Source organism: Chiloscyllium plagiosum, chromosome 25, assembly GCF_004010195.1.
Source record: "Chiloscyllium plagiosum isolate BGI_BamShark_2017 chromosome 25, ASM401019v2, whole genome shotgun sequence".
NCBI classification, from domain to species: Eukaryota; Metazoa; Chordata; class Chondrichthyes; order Orectolobiformes; family Hemiscylliidae; genus Chiloscyllium; species Chiloscyllium plagiosum.
In genome coordinates this window covers 34,623,673-34,650,020 of record NC_057734.1, presented here as the reverse complement: position 1 = coordinate 34,650,020, position 26,348 = coordinate 34,623,673, and the positions used below count along the sequence as shown (strand labels likewise).

Here is a 26,348-nt window from a genome sequence, read left to right as displayed (position 1 = left end):
CTATTCCTGCCCTCACTCGCTGGTAGCACTGGGAGTAATCCAGATATTACTACTCTCGAGGAACTCCTTTTTAAATTTCTACGTCTGTAATATCCCTTCAGAATCTCTACCTTTTCCCTTCCGATGTCCACATTGGAACCAATGACAATGACCTCTTGCTGGTCCTTCTCCGTGAGAACATTCTGCACCCTCTCTGAGACATCCTTGATCCTGGCACCAGGGAAACAACGTACCATTCTGATTTTTCGCTGCTGGCCTCAAACATCTGTCTGTACCTCAGACTAGAGAACCCCCTAACACAATTGATCTCTTGGAACCCGATGTACCCTTCATTGCATTAGAGCCAGTCTCAATACCAGAAACTTGGCTGTTCGTGCTATGTTCCCCTGAGAATCCATCACCCCCTACATTTTCCAAAACAGCATACCTGTTTGAAATGGGTATATCCCTAAAAGACTCCTGCACTAGCTGCCTACTTCTCTTACCTTTCCTGTTAATGAAGGGAAAACTTAGTTTGCTTGTGTTGTGGGTTAAAAAGTGGTTTGGCACAAGAGTTTAACTTGAAATTGTGATTCTACACGTTGGAATGTTGAACAAGCATTGTTGATGGGGCAAAGCTTTGGGAAGGTTATGAGATTTGATTGAGGAGTGTCATCAGTGTTCATGTGGAAGCTGACCCTATGTGGAGCAGAAGCCAAGTACTATTCAGATTGGCTTTTGTCAAGGCAGTATGTCAGTGAGGAAGGATCCAAAATTAGGTCCTTGATTTGGAGAGTCATGGAGTCAGAAATGTACAAAACGGAATCAGACCCTTTGGTCCAACTCGTCCATGCCGACCAGATGTCCCAACCCAATCTAGTCCCATCTGCCTGCGCCCGGCCCATGTCCCTCCAAACCTTTCGGATATACCCATCCAGATGCCTTTTTAAATGTTGCAATTGTACTAGCCTCCACCACTTCCTCTGACATCTCATTCCACACACACACACACACACACACCACCTTCTGTGTGAAAACGTTGCTCCTTAGGTCTCTCTCATATCTTTCCCCTCTCACCCTCGCTCTGTGCCCTCTAATTTTGGATTCCCCCAATCCAGGGAAAAGACTTTGTCTATTTATCCTATTCATGCCCCTCATGATTTTATAAACCTTGATAAGATCACTCCTCAGCCTCCAAGGAAAACAGCCCCAGCCTATTCAGCCTCTCCCTTTAGTTCAAATCCTCCAACCCTGGCAACATCCTTGTAAATCTTTTCTGAACCCTGTCAAGTTTTACAACATCCTTCCGATGGGAAGGAGACCAGAATTTCGTGCAATATTCCAAAAGTCGCCTAACCAATTAGATTAGATTACTTACAGATTACTTCGTGTGGAAACAGGCCCTTCGGCCCAACAAGTCCACACCGCCCCACTGAAGCGCAACTCACCCCACCCCTACATTTACCCCTTACGTAACACTACGGGCAATTTAGCATGGCCAATTCACCTGACCTGCACATCTTTGGACTGTGGGAGGAAACCGGAGGACCCGGAGGAAACCCACGCAGACACGGGGAGAACGTGCAAACTCCACACAGTCAGTTGCCTGAGGTGAGAATTGAACCCGGGTCTCTGGCGCTGCGAGGCAGCAGTGCTAGCCACCGTGCCGCCCACAAGACCTGTCCTGTACAGCTCCAACAAGACCTCCTAACTCCTGTGCTCGATACTCTGACCAATAAAGGAAAGCATACCAAAACTAGCCTTCATTATCCTGTCTACCTGCGACTCCACTTTCAAGGAGCTATGAACCTGCACCTCAAGGTCTCTTTGTTCAGCAACACTCCCCAGGACCTTACCATTAAGTGTATCAGCCCTGCAATGATTTGTTTTCCCAAAATGCAGCACCTCGCATTTTTCTAAATTAAACACTGTCTGCCACTCCTCAGCTCATTGGCTCATCTGATCAAGGTCCTGTTGTAATCTGAGGTAACCTTCTTCGCTGTCCACTACGCCTCCAATTTTGGTGTCATCTGCAAAGTTACTAACTATACCTCTTCTGCTCACATCCAAATCATTTATGTAAATGACAAAAAGTAGTGGACCCAGCACCGATCCTTGTGGCACTCCACTGGTCACAGGCCTCCAGTCTGAAAAACAACCCTCCACCACCACCCTTTGTCTTCTACCTATGTGCTAGTTCTGCATTGATTTAACTCTCTAACTTGCCTCAAAATTTTAAACAAGAATGAATATCATTTTTTGATAGTTTCCAGGGCAAAACAGGAATGTTTAAGATAAACGACTTTTGTGCATTTTATTCAACACTTTCAGTGGAGTTGTGGTTGAATTCTTTTCAAGCATGCAACAGCCTGGAAACGTTTAGAGCAATTCACGTTTAAAATACTTCATTTTTTTTAAATGCAAGCTTTGTTGATTCAGTTTGTAAACCACGTTTAGATCTGGCTTTGTGATTAATATGCTGCACTTTTACAGCATGGTATCCAGATTGTACCTTTTTCAAGTTTTCCGCCCTTATGCTATTTCTCTTTTGTTCTTTTATTTTCTGTCTCCCTCTCCCCTCCCAGGTTCATTGTTAAGTTTTGAACCATAATGCTCCTGTGAAACGACTTGTGGCATTTTGGCAAGTTAAAGATGCAGTATAAAATTTGGGGCGGCACGGTGGCTCAGTGGTTAGCACTGCTGCCTCACAGCACCAGGGTCCCAGGTTCGATTCCAGCCTCTGGCAACTGTCTGTGTGGAGTTTGCACATTCTCCCAGTGTGGGTTTCCTCCGGGTGCTTCGGTTTCCTCCCACAGTCCAAAGATATGCAGGTTAGGTGAATTGGCCATAATGTTAGGTGCATTAGTCAGAGGGAAGTGGGTCTGGGTGGGTTACTCTTTGGAGGGTCGGTGTGGACTGGTTGGGCTGAAAGGCCTGTTTCCACATTGTAGGTAATCTAAACGTTGTTGACTTGAGATGAAATGTCAAGTGTAAATTGCCAAGCTATTTAGGTAATGACTAAAGAAATGTGAAAATTTCACTTGGATATTAATTATGTATATAAAGGCCAAATATAGCTGTTAACTCCCATTTGGCACTTGCAAAATAATTTAATCATTTCAGTGATCCAAATAAACTCTTCACCAAGATGGTTGTACGATTGAAATTATGCTCCCAGCTAACAAATTGGATGTTATTTTAAAGAAAATTCGTAATCTGCCGAGTGTAAAGTTTTAGGGTCCAACTAGTGATTTGTAGTACTCCTTTCCTTCTTGCTAAAGTACATGAGGACAGTATTTGTTTGTGGACTCTCTAAAATTATCTTAATCTTTTGGTTCTTTGGCATTCGGTCCCTCTTAAAGCATGGTTGACTTGCAGCCTGTTAACAATGCCCAGTATCACCAAAGGTAAGAAAAGTAGAGGGAGACAATGGCCCAGTCATATTGCCACTAGATTATTAATCAGAGACCCAGGTTCAAATCCCACTATGACAGATGATGGTATTTGACCTCAATAAAAATCTGTGATTAAGATCTAACTGTGACTGTGAAACCGTTGCCGATTGACAGAAAAACTACCTGGATCACTAGTATCCTTTAGGGAAGAAAATCTGCAATCTTTACCAGTCTGGCCTACATGTGACTCCAGATCTGCAATAGCATGGTTGACTCTTAACTGCATTTGGGCAATTAGGGATGGGTAATAAATACTGGCCTGGCCAGTGACATCTCCAGTGAATGAATTAAAAAAAAAAGTAGATACCATCAAATGGACTTCTTGCTTAAAGTCTATTTATCCCTGTATTAATTTTTAAATGTTATGGCCTCCATTTGGTTTCTAGCCCCTCACTGCATCTCTGATCAAGCACTGAACTGAGCATGGATTGAATCCATATTTGCCCTTCACAGGTTTGAATGTGCTGTAATGTTCCTCATGTGAGGAATCTTTAATCGGAGTGAACCACTGTTCAAGAAAGATGATGTGCCAGTGGGGACTATGACTAAGGTCATCTGTTGATTTGTTTATACTAACTTTTTTTCTCTCCGAAACAGTATTAAGCAGTATTAATGAGTGGATAAACGTGCAGCATGAAGTATTTACTTTGAGCAAATCTAATAATTCAGTTCACGAATTTTACAATCATTGCCAGCTGATTAACTGGCTAAAAATGAATCTGCGTATCTGGATTTTATTTTGTTGATCTCTTCAGTCTTTAGTATAATATAACCTGATGCAACCTTTTGTGTATGAATAATTGTGTGCCTTGACGCTAATGCAATTAGTGCAATCATTTATTTTTAAGTTTGAAAAATTTCTGGTTAATTTGGTGATCTAGCTTGCTAGTGTTTTAGTTTTTCCATGTTAGTTTATCTCAGCAGTGGTTTCTTTTTGAAGTTTGATACTGCATGTTTGTAGTTCTTGTTATTTAGTGAACATGCAATTTTGTTGGATACTGTCGAATTGCTGAAACAACATCAGTCTTGTAGGTTGCTTTCATGGATTGATAACTGAAATGGTAATGTGGTTGTTTTAATATTGATTCAAAGTTTCTTCTCGGAAACTAAGCTAAGAAGTTGTGGTTTTAAGGTAGAGGCAATTTTGTAAGTTTTTGTGACTTACTTTATTCTGTTTTTATATAAATTTGTTTGATTATTTGGTCTGAATTGTCTGCAGCAATTTGACAGAGCCAACTCCCCATGATGCATTAATTTGCATAATGCTGGTAATGAGCAAAAACAGCTGCGTGTATTCAGTGTTTTCACGTCTTCTCAAAAGGAGAGATTAACGATTTTATGGTAAACGGCATGATTAGCGTAGCACGGTTTAATATAAAATGGCATTTCCCATCCAGCAATAAAAAGTTTACTGAATTTATCTTTGAGGTGCTCTTTGCACTGCATGTGAATGTTACAAACTGCTTTTAAACTACAGTAATAATGTTTTTATATGTTAATTGATGTTTGAGTAATTTTGTTTCACAGTTGTATTCATCTGACCTTTCAAATGTACTGGAGGGGATGTTTGTCCTATGCTAAACCTATGAGAGCAGTGTTGAACAAGTATTGAATGATCATGGAGTAACCTTAAATCAGTCATGAGTGACAGTCAGAATCTTGGTGTAGTCCTTTTGCTTTAAGATATAGAATTTTAACCAAAATGTTTGCTTCAATGATTTACAATTTTCAGATGGCTTTTAAAGGAGATTTTATTTTGTACAGTACTCTTCTCATATGTATTCACTGGAAGATCAAATACAAGTACCTGACTCTACTCTGCCAGTGGAAGGTTCATTTTCTAAAACGCAACACATGCTAATTGATATTCAGTTCTTTGACACTAAAGGTAATGTCAAAAGCGTTCAGTTATGCCTGTGTTCAATTATTCTTAAATAGAGCAAGATTAAACAATCCAAACAGATTTTGTTAGGCATGCAGCTACACTCCGAAAAGGAAAGAGAAAAAAAGCACAAATCTGCTTTTCTTGTTACAATTCAACCAAACTCCCTGTATTTATTTTCATAAACATCTACTTTAAAACCATAAATAAATGCTGCGATTTAAGTATTGTATGTTTTTGAGGATGGTCTAGGTGGAAGGGTGCATTGACGATTTTTTTTCTCATGGTAACGAAAGGACCTAGCCTAGTGATATTTCATTTTTCTTCCCAGACATGGCCACAATCCCAACAAGTATCTTGCTTGAAGTCAACTTCTGGGAATTCAGGAATTCCGTGCTGTGGAGTGACAGATTGTGACTTTGAAGCTTTTGCTATTTTCAATGCAATGAATCTTAATTTTTCCAAGACTTGCTCCTGGATGGCTGTTAGAGGCCTAATCAATTCTGCTCTTCAGTGACTTCAGCTGTGTTACTTGTATGCCGGTGATACCCAAGACTTCCTCTTGACCTAGTCATATCTTTGACTTGTTACACTTGCTTGACTGACGAGCAGTCCTCCAATTATTGAGTTTATTGAAGCTAATGCCTTCAGTCTATCACAAGTGCTGTTCCATGGTCACTGGTTCCATCCCCCTCCATTTGACTGTCTGAAGATGCACATTAGTTTGGTGCCTTATTTGACCCTGAGATGATCTTTGACCACATATCCAGTCGATTAACAAAACTGTCTATTTGCTTGTTTGTACCATAGCTCATGTTTAATTGTGCCTTAGCTCGTCTGAGATCCTTAATCTTGCTTTTGATACCTGTAGCTGTGACCATTCTGTTGTTTTATGACTAACCACCTAACTTATACCGTGAATAAATTTGCTGTTAAACTTGCCTGTGCCATAGTTCATCCATTTGTTCACCTATCACCTTTGCTGACTGACCTGCATCGGCTTTTATTTCAGACGTACTGAATTTTAAAGTTCTCCCATTCTTGTTTTCAAAGCGCTGTGTCTTCGCCCCTTCATTTTTTTTTTAACCATCTCCACCGAAATTTGTGTGCCTTCTGTATGTTCTCAATGTCAATCATTGCACCACTTCTTGATAGGTCTTGAGTTGTGAGAACCCTTTGCTCTGAAATTCTGTGCACAAATGTCTTTGTTATTTCATCACTCTTCTTGAAGCCTTCGGTTTCTTAGCTCTGTCTGAGATTTTTGGTTCTCTGCCTCATTACTACCTTTTGTAGCTCTGTCAAATTTTGTTTGATAATGCTTCTGTGAAGTGTCTTGTTATATTTTACTATTTTAATGTTATAAATACTATTGTGAACCAAAAGATAGGATAAATAGTTCAATCATTAACAGATCCTTTAATTGCTTGGTAGTAACTGAGGTAACCTGTTTCCTAACATTTCATTGATTTTTTTTTCATTTAGAATAAGAACTGGTGTAAGAAGCACTGCTCTGTTAACAATTCATGTTAGAGTAGCAAATCTGACTAACACCAGAGTTGGAAATAATGACCAAAATACTGTTATACGCTCAAATGTTGTGCCGGTGCACAATATATTTTATTCCTTTTTACTACCAGCTTCTTTAATCCAGGCTGCTCTATAAGCAAATGTTTATGACTTTTTTATTTATCTGACTGCACGCTCTGTTGTGCTGGGAGACGTTTGTGGAAAATTTTCACGTTTCAAATGTTTTGAACATTTAGAACCTTGTGAGTTGGTTTACGCTGAAAACAAACAAGTTATGAAATCCACTTGTGGGTTTCCATCTTTAATCTGGATTTGTGAATTTATGAGTGCATCATTGACAGGAAAGACACTGCTCCGCAGTGCAGTCCTTTATCCTCAAGTCTGTCAGGAAAAGTTAGGATCAGTTAATGAGAAGTCAGTGTTTGTTCCCTTGAGCTTATTTGAGGCATTGAGAAGTTTTTTTTTGAATGGTTAAAGTTAAATTTTACTGTGCAGAGAATATGTAATGCAGCACATCTATATTTGAAGGGATTTTCTTTCTCCATTCCATTTGTGCAATGTATTGATTTGCTCATCTTGTCAAAAACTAGATTGCAATCTTGATTCAGTCTAGGGTATCATTTTAACAGCTTATTTTTGTTACCATTTGCATGTCAATTATATAACCACTATTAGTGCAATAGCATTAAATAGCCAGCAGTGATAATTGTTCATTGCTGGGCATTTGCTGCTGTGACAAGAGCTGTTCTTGTGTTCTGTTTGCAACACAAGTGATTGGACTCGTGAAGTGCAGAAGCAGTGTTCTACCTCTGGGCCAGAAGGCCTGGGTTCTAGTCCCTCTTGTTTCAAAGGTGTGTCATAACATGTCTGTACAGGTTGATTTAAAAATACCTATAACCCAAGTGCTAAGAACATGTGAAAATTGTACATGACAAAATTAAATTAATTTTCAGAAATATACCTTCTCCTTGATGTGTATTTCTCAGTGTAGCATGTAGCTAGTTTGGGATTCAAATATCTTGATTTGGGGCATCTCTATCTGTGAACTTGATTCCCCTGAAGCTTTAAAAGCGAATTCTCCAAAGCATTTTATTTGGATAAGTTTTGGGACAGCATTTTGCATGTGGGATAGATATCCTTTGTTGCATAGGGTGTGTCTCAAAGGCAATTATGATGGAAAACAAATACTGGTTTTGTCAGCAGCATGTCCCAACTGAATGAGTGAAAGTTAAACAGGCAGCCTGAACTTCTTGTAATTCATTTTCCCCCAATGTGGAGAAGTAGAACCTATCGACAAACCTTTTATTGTAAGTTTTTATTGTAACACCTGAGGTTTTGAAATAATTCGTACTTGAGGATTTTTTTCAGTAGACTTCCTATTAAATAGGAATTTTGTTTTGGAATTGACACATGAAAATATGTCATGGAGTCTTAAAGATGTAAAACTCAGAAACACACCCTTTGTTCCAACTTATCTATGCTGACCAGATATCCTAAATTAATCTAGTCCCATTTGCCACCATTTGGCCCATATCCCTCTAAACCCTTTCTATTCATATACCTATCCAGATGCCTTTTAAAATGTAATTGTGCCAGTCTCCACAACCTCCTCTGACAACTCATTGCATCACCCCCTGTGTGAAAAAGTCTCACATCTTTCCCCTCTCGCGCTGCACCCTCTAATTCTGAACTTGTCCTCCCCAGAGAAAAGAGCTTGTCTCCTTACCCCTATCCATGCCCCTCAAGATTTTATAATCCTCTATAAGGCCACCCTTAAACCTCTGACACTCCAAGCATAACTGCCCCAGCCTATTCAGCCTCTCCCTGTAGCTCAAATCCTCCAACCCTGGCAACATCTTTGCAAATCTTTTCTGAAGCCTTTCAAGTTTCACGACATCCTTCCCATAGGAAGGAGACCAGAATTGCATGCAATATTCCAAAAGTGGCATAACCAATGTCCTGTACAGCCACAATGTGACCTCCAACTCTTATACTCGATGCTCTGAACAATAAAGGAAAACATACTAAATGCTGCCCTCATTATCCTATCTACCTATGACTCCACTTTCAAAGATCTATGAACCTGCAATCCAAGGTCTCTTTGTTCAGCAACATTCCCCAGGACCTTATACACTCAATGGTAACTCCTGTCCTGATTTGCCTCTCCAAAATGCAGGACTTCTCATTTTTCTAATCTGCCACTCCTTGGCCCATTGTCCTATCTGATCAAGATTCTGTTGTACTCAGAGGTGACCTTCTTTGCTGTTCACTGCACCTCCAATTTTGGTGTCATCTGCAAGCTTACTAACTATACCTCCTATGTTCACATCCAAACCATAAATGACAAAAAGCAGCGGACCCAGCACCGATCCTTGTGACACACCACCTTTCTTAAATTGTGGCACCACGTTAGCCAACCTCCAGTCTTCTGGCACCTCACCTGTGACGATTGATGATACAAATATCTCCGCAAGGGGCCCAGCAATCACTTCCCTAGCTTCCCATAGCGTTCACCTGATCAGGTCTGAGGATTCATCCACATTTTATGCGTTTTAAGATACCCAGCACCACCACCTCTGTAATATGGATATTTTTCGTGGTATCACCATCTATATCTCCACATTCTGTATCAACCATGTCCTTTTTCACAGTGAACGTTGACGCGTAATACTCTCCTGTGGATCCATACACAAGCTGGCTTGCTCATCTTTGAGGAGCCCGAATCTCTCCCTAATTACCCTTCATGTATTTATAAAATCTCTTTGGATTCTCCTTGTAATCTGGCTAAAACATTTTCTTGATAGGGTTCTCTTTGAAGATTTGAGATCTTTGAATTCTAATAGCAAACTTTTAGTTGCTGTCCACACCATGAATAACCAACCGGTGGAAGTAGCATTTTGGTACTTGTATCTTGTGCACAACACTTTGCCACACTTGTCTGTGTAAGCCACAGTTTCCGAGGAATTCATGAATAGTAAAGTTTTTCTGAGTTAAGAAATGTCACTATTTCTTTTTAAATGAAGGTCTTTGTCTTTTTTGTCACACTGCCTTTCTGGTTGAAGGGTGGTCATACTTTTCGTTACTTCTCAAATTAGTTACAACTGTAAGAACCTTTTTGCACTTAATTTCTGATTCAACTAGAGACACCACTGAACTACAGAGAAATGTATCTAACTAAAATGGAAAGCTTTACTTCTCAAGTTTCAACTGTTCTGCGAAAATAAATAAAGTAAGTATAAGATAAGCTGCTTGACCTGTGGGCATTTGGTCTAATGATTAATCAGCAGATGGTGGGCTTCAAGCTCAAATGGCCTTATATCTTTGTGTTGTACAGTTTTTGTTTTTATATACAATCTTTGCTTTCGTGAGTTTGGTGAGCAACAAGAAAACAATGGTGAAGGTATGCATTCAAGACATTTTTGCCTTTCGCTACTATAATTTATTGAAAATCACTTCTAGGGTTCTACACCTAAGTTAATATTTGTTGAGTCGAGCATGCTCTGCTATGAAAGCTATTGGAGTTGTATGTAGTTTAACAGCTCCTTGATCTCTGACCTCACCACAATTGTGACTAGACTTTCCTCAAAAGTAAATAATTTACAGCTATGATTAGACTCTAAAGTTTTTTCAGTTCTTTTCTCTACCAAGAGCATCCTGTAATTACTGTAAATAATCGAGTAAAAGTTGATCTCATGTGAAAGTCAACCCTCTGTTTTTGGCCAAAAAATCTGTAATTTTCCATATAGCTTGTGTAAAAGTCAACCCTAGTTCTTCACGTAATCCACACCGACGTTAGGCTTCAGATTTCTTCAGTTCAATATTGAGCGAGCACTATAATTATTCACTTTTTTTGTATGGCTGTCCCGCTCTGCTCTGGGACTCTGTTCTGCCCCTGTCCCACTCCAGTCTGGGATTCCAGTCTCGCCCTCAGCTGCACCAGTCATGTCATTTGTCACTCCACGGTAAGTTTTTTTTTAAACAAAAGAGAGACTAACTAGAAAAAAATCAGGTGGATGGAATAATCACTAATTCATTTTATTTTCTATTCTGTTTATCTGGTAATTACTATAATTCATTGTGTCTTTTTCTATATTCATTTAGAGATCAACTGGGCTTCTAATGGTACAGAATCAATTTTGATGGGCATGAATATCAACCCCTTAAAAGTAATGTCCATGTGATAGTCGACTCTATAAATTTAACCTTAAAATAGTCTAAAAAATTCACTGTTACACGAGTATATATGTTAAAATAATAGGCCATACATCTCCTCCTTAAGCCTGCTCCCCATTCAGTATGATCTCTCAACCTTCAGCTTCAACTCTCTTTCGCTGACTGCTCCCATATTCCTGAGGGAATGCTCCAAGTACATTTGCACTGAACTCTGTATCAGCAGCCAACTTGGATGGATTAGTCTGTCTTGTGTAAGTCTCAGAATAAGGGAAATGTTATACCAAAGGAGGCTATTCAGCTCATCGTCTCTGCACTGGCTTTTCAAATGAACATGATTACTTATGTCATTGTCCTGTTTTTTCCACATAGCTTTGCACAGTATTTGTAGGCGTATAATCATCCAGTGCCCTCTTGAATGACTAACTCAATTGAATCCTGCCTCTACCACACTTCAGAGCAGTGCTTTCCATATCCAAACTACTTGCCATGTGAAAAAGATTTTTTATGTTCAGATTTGCTAATTTAATGAACTGTAAGTACATTAAAGCAAGCTCTTTTTTTAAAGCATGAAACTAGTTGCAACTTGCTGATACAGAAATTGATTTATTTATTCCTCTCTGCTTCCTAACTGTTAACTATTCCTCTGTCCATGCCAATACATCACCCCTAAACTCCATGAGCTCTTACGTCTATTAATGTTTTACATGGTACCTTGTTAAAAAATCTTGTAGAAATCCAAATGCACTACTACATTTGATTCCCCTTTATCTCTGCCCTGTTATTTACATCCTGAAAAGACTCTTAATAAATTTGTCAAGCACGATTCCCGTTCCATGAAATCATTTTGACATTTTGATTATATGCTAAAAGTCCCCATTATCGTGATCCCATGCAATGGGTGATTGAGTCGAAAGGGGGAATGCCGGGTGCTTTGGATCTGGACAATGAGATCTTTATTATTGGAAAGGAATAATGGATTAGATGCTTTATTCAAGCTATTTGAAACTGGTTTCAAGGTGGCTTCTTGGTGCTAGCAGTGAGAATTCCCAGATTCAGATGAGAGCTGTTGGTTTGTTCTGCCCATTTAAAAAAAAATACATTCGTCCTGTGGCAGTGGTGAGTCGAGTACTCCTTGTCAGCACTAATATTTCTTAAGCAATCAGCAGATTTAGGTAGTGAGTGCTTGAGCACGTACATACTATTTCCATGCATGCTGGATATTGGAGGAAGATTCCTTTATTATGATTTTGAAGTGTTTTTAAGACTTCAATAATAACAAATTTCATCAATTTTCTAATGAACCCACTATCAGGCTAGCTGGCCTGTCAGTAGTAGAGCATGATGTCAAGGAGCCCATAGCAAAAATGGAGTTAATAAGAATTGGAAATAGGTCTAGCATGAAGGAAGACTAGGTTCAGCACCGTTCTCGATTCAGGTTACTGAAGCAGTTTTTGTCCAAATGCCACCAGACCTGGAATCCTGGAACTCCCTTCTGAACAGCACAGTGAGTATGCCTACATCACAGGAACTACAATGGCCCACTACCCATTTCTCATTAACAGATTTTGTTTTAAAAAATTGCTCGGTTCTAGATCCTAAATAAATTTTATCTGAAGTTTCCACAATGTGTTTCAAGCAATGCTTCAGGAATTTGTCGTCCAGAGATCATTCCACAAAACCAACTTCTACACTGCCAATGACAATTGGACTTGTCCAGTCTGTATGAAGGTTCAAGTTCCTGATGTTGTGGCCACTTGTAGAGGTACAGTTACTGTATGAATACATCTTATGCTTTATCCATGTTATAAAAATCACAGTCAATAAAAGGCCAGTTTTCAATGTCATGTGCTTTTCGTATAGTAAATATATTTCTCGTGGGAGCTTCTGATTTTTTAACTTAAATTTTATTTGGCACCATTCTTCACCAAATATTGTGCCTGAACATTTGTGTTTAAATTAGCATTAGAAATATTTCAATCATGAAGCATTGAATTGTCTGTATGCGGATTTAAGAAATTATTTTTATTTGAGACTTTATATAGTAATTTAACAGTTACTGTAGTTGCTGTTGAATATTGGCAAACTTGGCAGCCATTTTGTGTGCAGCCCACAACCAATGATGAGATGAATTACCAGCTCATCTGTTTTTTGTATTAGTGGTTGAAGAAAAAATGTTCAGTAGGAGACATTAATTTGTTTTGGATAATGCCACTGTACCTATTATTGTCCCTTTTTTCCCTTCAATCATATTCAAGTTGTCAGTCTCAACATAGTGCGCTCTTAATTTACTTCAGTTCTTGGAATGGGAATTGATGCCACAACCTTCTGAACTTCAGGGAGCAGTACTGATTTTTTGGTGTCATTTGTGTGTTTTGATTATGATTTTCAAATTAGTAGCAGCTAATGGTAGAAAATAAGTTAAAACTTCAAATTCAGTAGTTTGTTAGTAGCTTTTGGCTTCCCACTATATTAATGTTATTAATTTGGAAAAAAACAAGTCTTAAATTGCAGTTATTTGCTACACTTGATATAATTACAAAATGTACAGTGCATTGGCATGCGCAAGTGTTAGTACTCAATGTAAGCCCCTTTTACCCTACTGAACTTTTAACAGTGTATCCTTTTACAGGGTATTCCTTTCTCCTTCATGTACCTATTCTTTAAATGTATCAATTATATATTTCAGCTGTGCCATTCCATAATATAAATATCTTTAAAATATCTAGCATATACCATGTCAAACCTGTTATCTACCAAAAGGTCTCCATGAGATCTCCCCTCACATTTGTTATAAATAAAAGTCTTCCAGCCATTGAATCTTTCCTGATTAGTTTTAAGTCTTCCATTCTGGTAATATCCTTGTAAATTATCTCCTGCAAATGTATACACTTATTTAATATGAAGAGAGAACTGTCCACAATATTCATCAACGCCACACTCACAGGAATCCGATTCACTAGAGAGGAAGAAAAGGACAACCAACTTCCATTCCTAGACGTGATGGTACAGAGAACACCGAACGGAGAATTCACCACAAAGGTTTACAGGAAAGCCACACACACACAGACCAAGTCCTAAACTATGAAAGCAACCACCCCAACACACACAAACGAAGTTGCATCAAGACACTATTCAAAAGGGCCACAACACATTGCAGCACACCAGAACTGCAAAAAGAGGAAGAGGAACACCTATACAAGGTATTCGCCAAAACCGGATAGCCTCGCAATTTCATCAACAGATGCCTAGGGGAAAGACAACGGAACGAGGACATGCTGCAACCCAAAAGACTAGCCACACTACCATACATCAGGAGCATTTCCGAACTGACAGCCAGACTACTGCGACCACTAGGACTCATAACAGCACACAAACCAACAGCCACTCTCAGACAACAACTCACCAAAACGAAGGACCCGATACCCAACATGAGCAAAACCAATGTAGTGTACAAAATCCCATGCAAGGACTGCACAAAACACTACATAGGACAAACAGGAAGACAGCTAACGATCCGTACCCATGAACACCAACTAGCCACGAAACGACACGACCAGCTATCCTTAGTAGCCACACACGCAGATGACAAGCAACATGAAATCGACTGGGACAACACTACCATTTATAGGGCAAGCCAAACAGAGAACAGCCAGGGAATTCCTAGAGGCATGGCATTCATCCACAGACTTAGCAACAAACACATCGACCTGGACCCAATATACCGGCCATTGCAGCGGACAGCTGGAACTGACAACCGGAAGCGGCAGAGACAGGCCACTATAAATGCCGGAGGAAGCTTCACAGGAGGCTCCCAAGCACTGAGGATGTCACCTAGACAGGGGACGAAACGTTTGCAAGACAAATTCCCAGCTCGGCGAACAGAACCACAACATCTAATGGTGTGCTTCTCCAACTCTCCCAAGTGTTGTAGGCCTCGGGATTAACCCATGATTTATAGCTTCCCCAAACTGGTTCCTTCAAGTTTCTATGTTTTATCCTTCTGGAAATGGAAAGGAATAAAATTGGTCTGCAACCTTGGCCTGTGTTTAAATACAAGTGTGCTGTCGAGTTTCACAGTCATAGACCCACCCAGTAATCGCCTCTGTATTTCATGTAGGTAAAAACAATAACTGCAGATGCGGGAAACCAGATTCTGGATTAGAGTGGTGCTGGAAAAGCACAACAATTCAGGCAGCATCCATGGAGCAGGATGAAGGGCTTTTGCCCGAAACGTCGATTTTCCTGCTCCTTGGATGCTGTCTGAACTCCTGTGCTTTTCCAGCACCGCTCGAATCCAGAATCTGCATTTCATGTGAATGGGCTTTCTCAATCCGCATCTGAAAAGCCAGCTAGTTAACAAGCTATTCAAAAGGAAATAGGACAGCAGAAGCATTCCTCACTGAGTGCTGCCAGCCAACCAGTATTAAATGGAAACAGCACAGCAGGATTTCAACAAACCTGTGAAAGCCAATAATCCCAAAGTTGACTGTTCAGTTATCAACATTTCCACTATCTGCTCTCCTCAAACAGTGAACGATACTGAGACATTAGGAATAAGCCACACTTAAGAGTCATGCATATAATTCTGGTTGTCCTGTTACAGAGGAACCTCGATTATCTGAACAACACGGGCAGGGAGTATTTTGTTTGGATAATTGAATGCTGGATAACAGTTTAGCCAAGCATCGGAACCTTGCGATCTTGTTCCGATAATCCAAAATTCAGATAATCGAATGTTGGATAGTTGAGGTTCCTCTGTAAATGAAGGATGTTATTAAACTGGAAAGGATGTAAAAAAAGGCTTACAAGGATGCTACTGAGATGAGAATGTTTGAGTTATAAGGAGAGGCTGGGACGTTTTCTTTTCCCTGGGTTGTAGGAGGCTGTGGGGTGACCCTGTTGTGGGTTATAAAAACATGAGGGGCACAGATAAGGTGAATAGCATGGGTTTTTTTCCTTAACACAGGGGAGTCCTAAACTGGAGGGCATAGGTGTAAGGTGAGGGGCAAAAGATTTAAAAGGGGCCTGAGGGGCAACGTTTTCACACAGGGTGTACATGTGTGGAACCAGCTGCTGGAGGTAGTGGTAGAGGTGGCTACAGTCACAACATTCAAGTCATATTTGGGCAGTTACGTGGACAGGACAGATTTTCAGGGATATAAGTCAAATGCAGGCAAATGGGATGAGTTCATTTTAGGAAACCTGGTCAGAGGGCCCTGTTCCCGTGTTGTATGCTTTTGTGACTCTGAAGAAATTTATTAACTAATAAAATGCCTTTTTTTAAAACTGAAGCCCAGTAGCCTCCTTTTAAAATATAAGTTCATTTGGTCTGGCAGTAAGTCGTCCACAAGAGAGGAATGTTCTGTAAAGTAACCTTGTTGAGACCAACCAAGAGGGCAGGTGAACAAAGGGGAGCTAGTTCAGTCCTCGATACGCAAGAGATTAATGATTTGTGTATCCTGACTGGGGTCATAATAACTTGGGGAATCTTGCCTGAGGTCGGCTGTACCAAGGGGAAGTGTGATCTGGTAGCTGTAGGCAACTCATTAATTAAAGAAACAGGTGACCTCTTTTATATAAAAAAAAAATTGAGAATCATTTTATAAATCATTAACTGGAAAGTAGTGTCAGATGAAATATTCCTAAACTGGCTGAGACCAGCGACAAAGCAGAAACAATATATAAGCAATCAAGAAGAATTTAAGGTAAATTTGGATGGGGCAAATGTGAAGAAAGGAGGGCTAAGGTGAAAAAGTTTGTGTTAATTGTAGTTGTATAGAAGGAATTTAAGATCTTGAAATTTAAGACTAGTGGAAATTGTATATAGGCACCTTGGTACTGAAGTGATAGGATACATAATGCATTTGATTAGACCAGTATGTATGAATGGGAGAATGGTTTTGATAAGATGACTGGGAAGGATTTGAATTTAACTTCTATAAATTGGAAGTAGTAGTCTAAACCATCAAAAAGATAGGATGTTTCTGGAATTTATCCAGAATGATTTTCTGCAGTAAAGTACCTTGGAGTCAACAAAAGCACACTATATTAGATTTAAAAACAGAAATTGCTGGAAAAAGCTCAGCAGGTCTGGCATCATATGTGAAGAGAAATGAAATTTTAATGTTTTGTCGAATGACCCTTCCCTCAGAACTCTTGCACCATTTGCAATTCTTTCGATTTTTATTCCATATTAGATTTAGATTAGATGAGATTACTTACAGTGTGGAAACAGGCCCTTCGGCCCAACAAGTCCACACCGACCTGCCGAAGCGCAGCCCACCCAGACCCATTCCCCTACATTTACCCCTTCACCTAACACTCCGGGCAATTTAGCATGGCCAATTCACCTAACCTGCACATGTTTGGACTGCGGGAGGAAACTGGAGCACCCGGAGAAAACCCGCGCAGACACTAGGAGAATGTGCAAACTCCTAACAGTCAGTCGCCTGAGATGGGAATTGAACCCAGGTCTCTGGCGCTGTGAGGCAGCAGTGCTAACCACTGTGCCACCGTCCTGCCCTCTGCGACCGTGCCGCCCACTGCCACCGTGCCGCCCAGTTGTTGTTGTTAATGAGCCAGACTGATATTTTATAGTAGAGATCATAATATGGTTGGGTCCAGCATAATGTCTAAGAGCAAGAAATGCAAAGAAACGACTAAAATTTCAAACCGTGTTTAGTTAATGCGGACTTATTTCTGATATGGAAATGGCCATTGTAAATGGTCCATTTATCCATTCACTTTATGGGTAAAGTCCCAGATGATCAGCTGGAGATGTTCAATGTTTTACCAGGCCACTTTATATCCCAAAGGAGCAAAAGTTTTACTTGCCGAAAAGACTATGGGTGATAACTGAGCTGAAGGATGACGTAAAACTAAAAGGAAAACACCCAAAATAATTTGGAGAGGAACAAAGAATGAATGATGTGTTGCAAAAATGATTGTAAAATTAAACATGAAAAGAAAATCAAAATCAGCACTGTGGGCCTACGCAAAATAATTTTATTGCTATTGGAGGTGGAGAAAAATAAGCAACAGACAAGGTTGGTTAATTACTCTGTGCCAGTATTTCTGATAGAAGGAGAGGATAGTTTCTTAGCCAAAGGAAGCAAATGTTTGAATCTGGAACAGGTTTTGACAAAGTAGGTGGACTAAAAATTGACAGGCCCCCCGACTAAATTGTTTCCTTTCCAAACACCTGAAGGAAGTAGGGAAGAACATTGCAGATGCCCTGACTTAAGTTCTCTCAATTTAGGAGCTGTTTCATTAGCTCAAAGTTTTGCACAGCACTTTTTCCAAAAAAGAATTGTGCAAGGAATCCATACATCTGTTGGAGAAAGTTCAGATGACCGAACACCTTAGATTTTCAGCTGCTTAGAGAGCTAACACTGAATTCTGGGGCCTGTTAGAACTGTTGTGATTTTTCATAATTTTCTTCTTTTTATCAATTTTGATTTGGAGCTGTGAGCTGACAGCTGAAAAGCACCTTGGACTGTGGGCAGCAGCTTGTTTCTCTTTCCAAAAGAAAAGAGCAAACAAGCTGTTTGTTTGTGAGGCCAGGTCTGGAAATTAATTGTAGGTCCGTTCTTGATCGAAAGGTTCCAACGATGCTTTGACACTGGGGGAGAACAGTATGTTTAAACAGATAGTAGATGTTGGCCATTAACAAGATCAGGATCTGAGAATCGGTTCCAGCAAGTCTGGGAGAGACCTAATGCTCCATGGTGGATGTTGACTGGTAATTGGGATCGTGTGGGGAAATGATCTGTCTAATAGAAAGGCCAGAGTTTGGCTGGGTTTTGGACTCTTTGCTCATTGTGAAGGAGTTTAACTGTTAATGCTACAGCATGAAGATTTGAAAGCTCCCTGTCTAACCTCTAGTTATCAAATCTTGGAAGTTGAGAGAAGACAATCTGTTACTGACATCTGAGCTGAAAATGTGGTCCTGATTTGATTTTTCAAATGTCAACCAAGAAATAATCATCTGTGCCTGTGGAAATACACATCATGAAAACCACTGTTATTTTTTATTTATCCCTTAACTGTATTGTCAAAAACTTCAAATTTAGTGGTTGCAAAGTTATATATGCAACTAGAAATCACAAAGACAGGCGAACATTTGCTTCACTCTATTTTATTCCACATTCCAAAGCCATGTAAATGCAAACAGCCTACCTACACATCACCACCAGGAGCAATGATCCTAAGAATATGAATAGAGACCATCACCTACCCCATTAAGATATTCAGCTAAGTGGGAATTTGGATGTGATCACTTTTGACATGGGATTCTGGCTATGAGAGGAATGCAGTCATCTAAGCTGGACAACTGGAAACCCTCTAGCCATCATCAGTATTTGGGTTTACTGGACAGTTGAGAGAAGGGTCATGGGGCAAGCCAGCCAGCCTTTGTGTTTTAAGCACCAATTTTTACTGCAGACAGGGCAATAAGTGCATTCTGCTGACTTACATCTCCACCCCTTGTCGTCTTGCTTGCTTCCACAAACACTCCCGTTGCCCACTTGCTCTCTATTGCTTTTTATCTCACCGTCTCCCGCTCTCTCTCGTGCGCATACTCTGTCTATCCCTCCCCTTTCTCTATCTCTATTCCCTTCCCCTTTTTCTCTTTCTCTGACCCACCCTCTTGCTTTGCCCCCTTCCTCTCTCTCTCTCTCTCTCTCTCTCTCGCTGCTCTTCCCATTTGTCTCCTTGTTTCCCCCTAACCCTCACCCCTCCATCCCCTCCCTCTCTGGTGCTTGCTCTCTGTCTGTCTCCCTCCCCTCCCCTTCCCACCTCTAGCACTCCCCATCCAGCTTGCTTACTTCATGCCTTGTTCCCCTAAAGCCCGTGAAGTCACGAATATTGAAGACCTTACCCCCTTAACATTTAGTGGCCATCTGTCCCCTTTGTCTATATACTGCGTATTTGCATTTAAATCTTTTACTTCAGCAAGCTTGATGCAATTGATTTGTTTTAAAATCTCAAGGAAACCTGTCTGTGATTTTACAATCACAGCATGTAAACACCTTCGTTGAATGGTAAGCAACTTCCTTTAAACGAAAGCCTGATGTGATTAAGTGAGGAATGAGAAAGAGGGAAGCCTTCCTATCCTATCTCACCTGATCAAACCAGTGCTGACAATGAATCTAATTCAATTTCTTCTCACTAAAGAGGTGACTGAGTTCGTGGAAAGGAGAATGTTTGTGGATGTTTACCTGGATTTCCAGAAGGATTTGATTAACTGCCTCCTATGAGCCACCATTGGCTCAATTTGAAGCTTATGGAATTGAAGGGAAATTTGTGATTAGTTAGGAGTTTGGTCAATGGCAGGTGACACTCGGGTATAATGAGCAGGTATTCTAAATGGTAGAATGTGGCAAATAATGTCCCACAAGGACCTATAGGAACTTAATTGTTCAGTTTATTAATTTCATGACTTGGATAATGGGATACAGAGCTGCATATTCGGTTTCACTGATGTCATGAGGATTAGCAGAATTGAAACCATGTGGATGGAAGTATAAATTTAGAAATTTAGATGTCAAGTTAGAGGTAAAAATGGTTTAAATTAATGAGCAAAACTGACAAACTTGTTTCAAGGCAGGTATGAAGTCTTGCCATTGGACCGAGAAAGGACATCACCAGATATTTCCTAAATTATGAAATGCTAGAATCTTTGATAGACAAGAGAGACTTGGGGCTCCATGTGCATCAGTAAAATTAAAAATTAGGCTCAAAATAACAAAGAAAATCTATGAATCAATTGCCTTTTTGGTCAGAAAATCAAAGAGAGATAAAATGAAAGATACAATTCTAACAGCGACACAGAAGCAGAGGGCCCGAGGATGTGGGCATTCATTCATAATCACTGAAGGTGGCAGGAAAGGTTGACCAATAAGGCATATGTGATCCAGTTTTTCCTAAATAGAGGCTAAGAATGCAAGATCTAAGTATGATGAGCTTTTTATGTAAAGTCTGGTTTGGCTTCAAGTAGAGTTTTGAGTTTCAAGTATCAATCTGAGAAAAGATCTGGAGAGGATCCAGAAAAAATTGTGGAGAGTTGTCATGTTTAAGTGACTTCAGTGATCAGTATTATTTTGACAAAGTGGGTTATTGCTTTTAGATGAATTTGAAAGAAGATTTGTTTGAGGTGATCGAAATCTTGAGGGGTATGAGCAGAACATTATTGTTGTGCTGCAGATCTCTAGGAGTCTGGGTTGTTCAGGCAGCATGCAGCTCACACATGTTGCTGTCTAGAGCTATGGATAGTGAGGATAGAAGCTCTAACTCTTTGCCGTCACATGCCAAAATCAATCTGCCTTTCTAAAGGGATTGACTAATTATTTCTAAAAGAGGTTTGCAAACTTGTGGAGGGAAAGATGGGAAATTGTGACTGAATTTCTGTGGCTTATTGCTTCTTCCTATGCTGTAATGATTCTGAAGTAGCTTCATTATTTTTAGTTAATTTTATAGCGGACCTCCTTTTTTAACCTGTTAATACATTGATTTTTGTGATCGGTATTTTGGTAAGACGTTTGACAAAAAAAATCCCTTATTGTGAATGACCGTTTCATGAATAATTACTGCTAAAGCAATTTTATTAACTGCAGGGAACAGCTTTTTAATCATTATTCAGGTGTTTTCAACATGAGTCTATATTGAAAATGTAAATACTGAGAAGAGTTGCTTGACAAAAATCTTTGTGCAGACAGAACTAATAATAATGTAGTTTCATTCTTAGTGCTTAGTTAGCCATAACAAAGGCTGAAGTTAGAGTTCTTGCTGTGTTAAAGATGTAATTCAGTGATTTTTCTGAAAAGGAGGCTTCTCACAGCGAAGCTTTCAAGGCCTGGAGGATTATCAAGCTTTTTTTGATACAAAAGATCTTTTTGTGGTGCAAGTTGTATGTAACAAGGAATACTTCCATTAGAAAGATTGACTTAAGATTAGTAGTCACAGTTGGTGTTTGTGATAAAATAGACGTTGCAATTATGAAGTTCAACTTGCTTCATTCCATAACTGATCTCTCTCTCAACAATTCATGTCAGAATCCTGAGCTGTTTATATAAATAGTCAGCAGTAGGAGGAACAAGTTATATACAACTTCATTAGCTTTTTATTAAACATTTACATTTGTTTTTCCTGAATAAATTGAAGATAACTATTTCAGTACCTTTTTAAATCCAGGGTTTCCAAATTGAGGTTAACCAATAGCGGGTTCACTAGTTTGAGACAACAATAATGACTGCTGAGCAGTGACTGCCTGAAATGTGACTTTTTTTTTGTCTCAGATAATTTCTCAATGAGAGAGCATTTTTTTCTACCCTGATTGGTTGTTCTTTAAATCCTCTGGCTGTTTACTTCAGCACCAATGGGACCATAATGGAAGAGATACTTTGAGTGCTTGTTGCAAGCTTGGATGGTCTTGGGAGCATGTGTATATGCATGTTTATTAGCTGTAATGTGGTCCTCAAAACTGCTATGAACAGAATCATTTGCTCCCACTCAACACCCATGCTCTTTCCCCAACAAAAAACACCCAAAGCAATAATTTGAAGTTGTATGGAGTGCCAGATTTGTCTGGATAGGTTTGTTTACTGTGTTGCCAAGTGTTGTCCTTTGTTCCAACATTAAATTCAAGTTGAATTCAATATTTGTTCAATTATTGCTTATATTAGCAAACAACTTTGCTTTTTAGCACAATCTTTTTTTTAAATGGACACTTGGCTTCTGAGTCTCATCTGTATGGCTGTGGGATGGTAATTGGGAAGTCTAAATTACATTCTGAATGGGTGCAAGCCAACAAAGTTAATTGACAGTGAAGTTTAATTGTTGTTCTGTCTCAAGGACAATGAGCAAATCGCAGAATAAATTGTACTGTTGCAAGGATGTTGAGCTTGAATTTGTTGACCTGTTTGGCTTGGATGTGTGTTGGTAGCTTTACATATCAGATTCTTACTAATAACATTACACAGCAACTATATCTGTAGAAATTTATGGATGTTTGTGTCAGCTTTTTAACCAATACAAGCCATAAGAAAAGAAAAAAAGTGACTCCATGTGAAATGTCAGTGCTGAAAGGATTGACTGTCAAGCCAATTATTGCCATGTTTGTTGGGGAAATAGGAAGTTGGAGTTGTCTTCAGGAGACCATTATTACTGGCTGTATGAGGAATGAGTTGGAAGCTGGTTGAGGGTACAGTGCTGGAAAAGCACAGCTGGTCTGGCAGCATCTGAGGAGCAGGAGATTCGACATTTCATGCATAAGGGCCTCATCCCTGATGAAGGGCTTATGCCTGAAACATAGATTTTCCTGCTCCTTGGATGCTGCCTAATCGGCTGTGCTTTTCCAGCATCACACACTCTACTCTGATCTCCAGCATCTGTAGTCCTCACTTTCTCCTGGGTTGGAAACTATCTTGATCTGAGGGTAAAGCGGATATGGAATGGGTGCTATACTCGGGTGAGCCTATTTGAATGGTCTGGTCTTACCATACAATTTTTTTTGATCCTAAGTATGAATTTACCATTGTTTGAACCTGCCTAGAAATGCTGACATCTACAGATTTACTACAAAAGCTGTGGTTGGGTGCAGCTTCAGGAGCAGCAGGTATGGGCTCAATGAATCCACTCCAAGTGAATGTGCAGTGTGTGCTGGCTGATGCTGGATAAGTGTCATGGCTAAGGAACCAAGTGAGAGGATACGTAGGTTCTCTTTTTGGGAAGGTGTGGCACATTGTGGGGAGGGGAAGGTTATTAGAGCTGCTCTGCCTGACTGCTTCCTCTGCAGAGCAATAGGTCCCTCAGTAAGATGCCCAGAATCATGTATTCCCTTTCTCCTGTTGATTCTTATCACCCGAATTTACTGAGAAGCAGCAATGACATTCGGATTGCCACTTTTTTTTGCATTAAGAAAGATCTCTTTAAATGTGGCAGGAGATTCCTATGACATTATTAAGAAACGTGTAGCATCCCTTAAATCTAGCATTTCCTCATAGTGCAGGATACTTGTGACTCTTTACCCCACCCCCAAAAAAAAAGACAGTAGCAGCTGTGTTCAGAGTTTCAAGTGTCTAACTTTGACAGCTTCTGTGAAAAGATGTGTATGTATGAGTGAGGTTAAAGTGTCAGGTGGGTTGGTAAGGGCACAAGGTGGAAAAGGTGCCTGGTAAGTGACATAGCAGTTTAGAGTAGGGTGGGTGTGGTTATATCTGGCAGTGGAATGAAGTGTTGCCAGTTTAGGTTCTGGGAGGTGAGGCACCTGCCGACTGGTATTGTCATTGGACTATTAACCCAGAGACCCAGGTAATGTTCTGGGAACCCAGGTTTGAATCCTGTCAGGGCAGATGGTGGAATTTGAATTCAGTAAAAAGAAATCTGGAATCAAGAGTCTAATGATGACTATGCATCCATTATTCATTGTCAGGAAAAACCCATCTAGTTCACTAATGAACGTTAGGGAAGGAAACTGCCATCCTTACCTGGCCGGAACTCGATGTGACTCCAAACCCACAACAATGTGGTTGACTTTAACTGCCCTCTGGGCAATTAGGAATAGATAATAAATTATCGCCTAGCTGGTGACAACCTCTGCATTTCTACAGGGTCCGAACAATCCTATATTCACTGCAGAAATGATTATCTGGCTATTATGAAATCTGGGTCAGTGTGTTCATTAGTGTTGAGCAATATTTCACTTTCATAATGAAGTCCTTAAGAGTTTTTTGCTTCACAAAGAACTATTAAAGACTTGACAGTGTCCCATAATGTTTCTTGATGTACTCCCAAAATTACAAAATGCTATTGGGAAGTTTGCCATCTCCACCAGTAAATGAACAGCAAGAGGTGATAAATCTTTAATCCACCAAAAGCTTGTTTACTCCTCAGCAGGTTGCTGTTTGGAGATATCATTGAGCAAAACACTTTTCAGCAAAATGCTATGCATCCTCATTAACCATTAGTAGATGATGTCCCTTCATTCCTTAATTATCCTTTGGTTGTCTGTTCCTCATGCAAGCCTCAATTCCACCTAGACTTCCTAGCTTCTTGCCAACGGTGTTTTCAGTTACCAATGTTGTATCCCTCGGATTTTTTAAGCCATCTACCTCTGTGGTACAATAAATCCACTCTAATGCTTGAATCTTTGATCAGTTGTTCAGTCCATCCTAATCCATCTCTTACATGTTTCATTTTTGTCTCAACATCATATGAAGCTTTTCTAAATTCTAGCGAGTTTTGAGAGGATTTGTAGCTTTGCTTGCTAAGCTGCGAGGTTCATTTTCAGTTGTTTTGTCACCATACTAGGTGACATCTGCAGTGAGCCTCCGAATGAAGCACTGATAGTGTAGCCCGCTACACCACCAGTGCTCCATTCAGAGGCTCACTGAAGATGTTACCTAGTATGATGACGCAAAGTCTAAAAACAAACCTTTTCTAAGTTCTATTTGAGCTTCTGCTATTAGAAGTGGGGTTGATGCAGTGCTGGTTAATAACGCTTCATAATCACACTTTTGTTTAAATTTAGCAGGTGAGTGATATTACAGCCAGGTATCCTTCTTCCCATTACCTGTCCCATTTGTTTGCACTGGGTATCAACTCTGTTATATACTGTTTTGCCTGCAGCAAATGGGTCATACTTTTTTTAAAAAAATGAAAGGCACTGTGCCCGTCATATAAGTGCTATTAGAGTGAGAAAACTATGCACAACTTTGCCAGACGAGCATTGTTTTGTTGGCACTTTAGCTAATCAGAAAGAACCACTGGAACACCAGAGGCTTCCAGTATTGTTTTGATTAAAAGTAGAACTTAAATTCTTGCCTCCTCAAACCATAGGACCTGGCAAGGGTAAGAACAACTTGGCCTTGTGCATGGACTGCCACCTCTCATTGTTGCAGTTAAGGAAAGAGTTATGAAAGGAAAATTTTGGATGACTGTTGAAATGTAGTTCAATGAATTGAGTGGAGCAGTCCTACTTTTGTGTCATGCTTTCTTATTGGAAAATACTTTAAAACTTGGTGTTTTTAGTATTTATATTTCCTTTTACTGCAGTCACGTAAAATAGTCATGTTGACAGCATTGACAGTGGAAAGCAGAAATTCTTCATTTTAATATAATTGTACTTGCTTTATGTTTTTTTTGTAATTGAATAAAGATGTTCTAAAATGTTTTCTCAAGAATGGGATTAGAGATGTCACAAACTGATTGCTTAATAGTGAAAATCATTCAGATATATCTCTTAGATCAAAATAAGTTGATGCCTCATGTCTTGCAGCACTAGCTTCCCTGTGCATGGAAATTTTTTTAACCCAGTTTGAAATTTAAACTACATT

At 39.7% G+C, this 26,348-nt stretch overlaps 1 protein-coding gene across 2 annotated transcripts in view; it reads left to right on the top strand.

Moving 5' to 3' along the window:
• LOC122562734 (mediator of RNA polymerase II transcription subunit 13-like) overlaps window positions 1–26,348 on the top strand; it is a 236,468-nt gene that overhangs the window by 44,790 nt on the left and 165,330 nt on the right. The gene's annotated exons all lie outside the window — the stretch shown is intronic.